Consider the following 6,277-nt stretch of genomic DNA (forward strand, 5'->3'; position numbering starts at 1 on the left):
GGGATAAAATTAAGTAAAAATAAATGTGAGGACCAGGATTATAAAACCCAAAAATATATTAAATATCCATAAATGCTTTCCTATAGAAGAAAGTTTTATGATGATAAAAGAGATGGTAATGTAGCCTGGATGATCTCAATATAGTGTTCCACAATCTGATTTATTTTATAGGTACCTTATTTCCAAATGAGTTGCTAATACATTTTGGAAACTTTCCGCTTATGTGTTTATCTCGTTTGTTTAACTGTAGACAAATTTTACATTTTTGTTTATATGTGCAGGTAAACTGCTCTAGACTGACAACTGACACTGCAGCAACCACATCTTAGCAGCGACCACCACCTGAGATCTAGTTTTTTACAGGTAAATCCATCCTCAGCGTGTCCCGATCCTTACCTTTCTTGACCTGTCCAACTAGCTGGAGTTTTAGATCCAGGTGCAGGTTGACACGTCAATGTTTGGCTCCCGCAAAGAGGCCAGAACCAAGAGGGAGCCATTCAGACCTACCAAGCCTTCTGAGAAATCAGCTATCATTCTGCTGGGCACTGGGCATCCACTGTCAGAAGTCAAGCCTAAGGATTCTGCCAGCCAGAAGAAAGGAAAGAAGACGTGCCCATAATGCGACCAAGGGAAGCACTTCCTTAACAACTACTCAAATTTCAAGAAGCTACAACTACAGCCCAGAGCTGGATCAGAGATAATAACAGATGTTGGCGCTGTGCGGGAGCCCACCGAGCAGTGGAGTGAGATCTGAAGAAGACCTACAAGAGTTCCAACAATAGACACTTGAAGAAGTTCCGACACCTCCAAGAGCTGCCGTGTCAGCAAGGAAACAAAAAAGCAGGAAGTGGACTAATGATCTAAAACAATGAAGGATGTACAAAGGCAGGGAGGAGCTATAACTGTAAGCTTAGATCCTTTATTATTATCTTTAAACATTTTAACTGTTACTGCAGTGCCATCATTATATTAGTTAATACAACTGGGCACCTGATAGCTTTTCATAGGTTTACCAGTAGTTAAGTCCAAGATGTTTTTGCAGTCTCTGTTTACTTTCTAGCGAAATTGTAGGAGGTGAGAGGGACGGGTCTGAGTGACTCAGTGGGCAGCAGAGGGGTCATGAGGAGTTGGCATGACAAACCCACAATCACATACACAAACACACATTTATTCCCCATGTCTCTCTCTGCAGAAACAGTGATCTCACGACGAAGGAATGAAATCTTATCGCACCAAAAATAATGATTTGCTTGTGAACTAAAAATGTCCTGTTTGTGTGACTTTGTAGCTGTATAGTCTGTCAGTGTGTGTGTCTCTGTCTGTGTGCACATTCATAAAGAATGTGTGGCCATTTCAGTGGAGTGGACTCCTTTATGTGAACATCCAATAAAAATCTTATCGTATTTGTCTCTGTCTCCTTTCTCTACTTCCCTCGTTCTGACATCCATTCGTCCTTCCTAGAACGTAACACTCACAAATCATCCTTCTTCAACCTTTTTTCTTTTTGCAGTGTCATTCCCCTCTAAGAACCACTCGATGTCTAAAACAGCAAAGGTATTTACAGAAAGCATGTATCCAAAAATCTAAACACTTGACTCATCATGTTACAGCAAACTCTAGTGCTTGTAAGTGCAAATAAAACAGTGTAGTCGCCCACTTTTGTCTGGTTAGTGTTCGGTTATTGCAAAACCTTGTGTTTTTTTCAGCCAGTAGAGGAAACTTTATTTATCCTTACAAGTACAACTAAATGCAGTTTGTCATAGATTGTGCAAACAGTAGCAAAAATGCATATTACTAAGATAGAAAGAATGTACAGAAAGATCAATAAACCAATAAACAAGCCAAGAAATAACCATCTATGATATGTACAGTATGGATACAATTTAGTTGTGTTATTTACAGTAAAAACAGCAAGCAGGTATAAACTATGTATGCACAATATAAAACACAATGTACAGTTGAAAACGGGTAGAGTTCAACACAAGCAAGCAGTTAAATATATATTTATATAATGGCAAGTGCTAATACATTAGCTAGTGAGCTCCAACAATGTATGATGAAGCATTCGGTATCTTGAAAAAAAAGTATTCTCCATAACAAATACATACACACACACACACACACACACACACACACACACACACACACACACACACACACACACACACACACACACACACACACACACACACAAATACACACACAAGCCATAGATTTATTCTGATGTTTAGATGAATATTGAATAATGTGAAGATTTGTATTTATTGTACCGCAAAATAACTTACAAAAGACCCTCAAGCATAGCAACTCAACAGTACCTGACCTATTGTGTACTTCTACTTCAGTGGAAAATGTGTTGTATAAATACATTTACCTGACAGAGGAATGTTATTGTTTACCTTTCAAAAGAAATCAGCCAAGTCTAAGTTATTTGTGGTCGGAAAAACTGTTGAAGTTAAATTGGCGGAGGTATTAACTTTCAAATAGCCATATTAGTCGCTTGCAACATAACCACTACGGTAATAAAGTAGAGCATGGATAAACTTACTGAAGGTGTTATGATGTCATGTCTTTTGATTATCGTTGTAATCATATTTTTAAATTGATGACTTATATAATGATGAAAAAAGTCCAAACTTTTTGCAAATTTACAGGGTTTTTTTCTGTGAAGTCTACAAAGTTTTATAGTTGCACATCAAAGGCATCTGGAAAAAGCAAAAACATTAATAACTCATTACATCTACCCAATGAAGGTAAATGTAAGGTCATCCCAGAAACGACTCTCCAGCACCGCATGTTTGTCATTCAGGCTGTTTCCTAGTGAGGCATCGATCACATTAAGTGTTTGAACATCAATCTTGGCTTATTTTTAGGGCTGTGAAGCTTCTCTCTCATGACTCACTTTTCTCCGTGACGCTCTCTTCTCAGGAAAATTTGATTTGGGAAAAAGACTGCAGACGGACCGAGTCATTAAGCTCAATTGTTTCCATAAATTCCAAAACAACACTTCACATTGTGTTGACCAGCATCCCTTAAAACAGTGACAGCACTCGTTGCTAAGTATTAGTTGTTTTACAAAAGATCTGCAACACAATGACACATTTACAAGCTCACAACACCCAGCTGCAAAGTGAATAATCATATTGGTTATTTTGAGCTGTTTCCATGGTTCAAAGTAAAGAGATTCACCCCGTCACACAGGATTACATTAAGTGATTTAACAGATGGGGTAAATTATTTAGATTATTTAAGATGTGACTTTAAAAACAGTTTCCGGCTGCAGTGAATGTGTTCATCTGCTCTGATGAAAAATGGCCTCATTCACTTAAACAGAATCAGATAATCAGAACATTTTATCAGTTGGAGTTTTACAGTGACCTAACAACTTGAAGATGCAAAATAAGTCCGATTTTCAGCAGCTGCAGCACATTTCTCATCATATTTGCAATTTTTAAAATGGTTTTGCCACCTGGCCTATATGAGTTAAATATTCGCTCTCCTTTTAGCAGCCTTTTCATGCAGCTAGTTAGTAGTTGGCTTTTTTTTTATTTTTAAACCTGATCACTGTAAATTTAGATTGCATGGACATGGTAGTCGAGGTGAAATGCTGCCCCCTATTTTTTTGGAGCAGGTGACTAGAGACTACACATGGCACCTTTCAGTCAGTGACTAAAAAGCCATTTATCAAAACAAGTTGAATCCTAAACATTGAAAATAACAATCTTGTTTTCCTGAAAAATCGGACAACTTTTATTTATGTGCATGCATATGTTATATGATAATTTTATAATATTTTGGCAAGAGCAACTGCTGGCGGTAAAATTGGCACCATTGACTATTGGCTGTTATCGGCATCTGTCTGGCTATATTTACACTTGACAAGTAAATATCACAAATGCTGTCATGGAATCAACCAAGCCTTTTTGCATCTTACTTGCCAAACTCCTGTCATTTCAGAGCCTGCATTCCCTCTCCGTCCAGCAGTCCTCAGTGTGATCATCATCTGACCTCCACACCCACATAAACCCCCGATCCCAGTTCCCTCATCAGCTCCTCAGTATACACACCTTCCCTTTAGCCACACAAACTCATTTCAGCTGAAGTGATATGTTGTCCTGTCTTCTTTTGCCCCTATGGACTTGAATGTTATGACTTCCTGTCTGTTGCCAGACTTTTTTTTCTGTTCAGTGATCCAGTAAAATAAAGAATAAGATAGTTAAGAAGTTTTATTAATATCACCTTTACTACATAAAGTTACAACAATAACCTCACCATTGCAGTGACAGACGACTTTACCATAAAAAAAAACCTATTGTTGATGCACATAGATGATTGTGAACTTGACACTGTCTACATCCTGGACATTATTTAAATACACATATTTACCTTTGGGTGGCAGTCAACAGTCATTGGCACAGATAATGTGTATTGTTGGGCTTTTATTGAATTGCTAAAGAGCCTCATAAATACCTGTATTATCATAGTGGAAGCATTTACTTCACACATATGCACACTTAAGCTGGTGTGTGTGTGTGTGTGTGTGTGTGTGTGTGTGTGTGTGTGTGTGTGTGTGTGTGTGTGTGTGTGTGTGTGTGTGTGTGTGTGTGTGTGTGTGTGTGTGTGTGTGTGTGTGTGTGTGTGTGTGTGTGTGTGTGTGTGTGTGTGTGTGTGTGTGTGTGTGTTTACAGCTGTTTCTGCTCTTTCTATGAGGCCAAGTCACCTTTCTATTCAGATTTGCCGCTCTCCTTCCCACCTTCACCACTCAGAAGAAAAAGAAGGAGTTGAACAGAGATTAAGTCCAAACACCCTCTTCCTCTCTTGACAAGGCTAGGCTCTGTGTCCGTGGAGGGATGGAGTAGTATGGAGGTGGGAACACTGGGATGCAGGAGGAATGGTTGGCTTGTTAAGAAGGCAGAGAGGTATTACTTTAAAAAGTCTTCCCACCCCCGTCGGAAGTCAGCGGGACAGGCAGCCGACGGCTTTTCCAGAGGATGGGAAACCTGGAGGCTGGAATTACTGCTCATTTGGAGAAGCCAGAGCTGTGGCTTAGCTAGGATGCCTGAAGGCCTTTATCCATTTCTAAAGAACAAATTCTCATACATCTCAGATCTTTTAAAGGGCTGTATCAGTAAATGTATCATGTTATTGTGTTCTTTAAATTATAGCTTTAGGACTGGAAAAATCATTTTATAGGCTACCCCACTGTCTTAAAGTATCATATCTTTAACAGATTGTTCCAGCTGTATGAAACCCATGAAATGGAGATATTCTTGATGAATGCTGCATGATTTATACATGTTTCCCCTAAATGTGTATGTATTCCCTGATACATTTGATATTCTTGGATTCTTGAGTTTTAAATAAAGTTCCAAAGTTTGGCTGCTCAACATGAGTTTGTAATGTCTGGCCACCTGTGGGTCAGTGAAGTTTCAGAAGCTTTCTGAAATGTCTGTGTATATTTTTTATTATTGCTGACTCACTGTTATATATGACAGATGTAATTAGCCTCCAGGAAGCTGTTAGTTTCAGCATATGCCGTATAAAAAAACAGCTTGCAGTGACTAAGCTTGAATTATGCAATCCATCACTGTTAGCATTAGGCCATTGTTATTGTTTTATGTTAACATAGTAATGCAGTACAGTAACATTTTCACTGGTGGTGCTTTGAGAAGTTTGTTAGAAGCTCTAAAATCTACAACTACAAATTCACATTATGCATCAATGGTGTCCATGTTTTCCTTCTATTTTTTATTATCTCCTGATAAAATACCATAACTCAAACATGTTTTTGGACTCTAATATCAGAGCTTTTTTAATGCACCAATAAATAATGGTTTTAAGGCAGCCACTGCCCAACATTAACAAGAAATAAGATGGCCCATTAATAGTCACTGTGATGGATTACCAATTTATAGCAAAATTTGAGTCTGTGAATCGATTTTCTCTGCATACTGAAATTAACTAAAAACAACAGCTGCCTGGATGGTAGGAAATCAATCTAAAAACTTAGGCATGCTTTTGGAAAATGGTCAATTAACTAACACAGACCACACCATTTTAGTAACCAAATTAGGGATTTGGAATGGCAGATAATGGAGGTGGGGTTAAATGGAGTTGAGCACAAGGGGACGGACAGAGGGTCAAATGAGGATTGATGATAGCAACCCAGAGAGTGCTTCATTGTCCCCCCTTGTGGTTTCTGTAATGATAGAGAAGGACAAGATGAAAAAGAGAACGGTCTTTGGTTGAGAACTGACAAAAAAAAACCAGAAGGTGA

This window comes from Anoplopoma fimbria, chromosome 1 (assembly GCF_027596085.1).
Source record: "Anoplopoma fimbria isolate UVic2021 breed Golden Eagle Sablefish chromosome 1, Afim_UVic_2022, whole genome shotgun sequence".
In the NCBI taxonomy this organism is placed as follows: Eukaryota; Metazoa; Chordata; class Actinopteri; order Perciformes; family Anoplopomatidae; genus Anoplopoma; species Anoplopoma fimbria.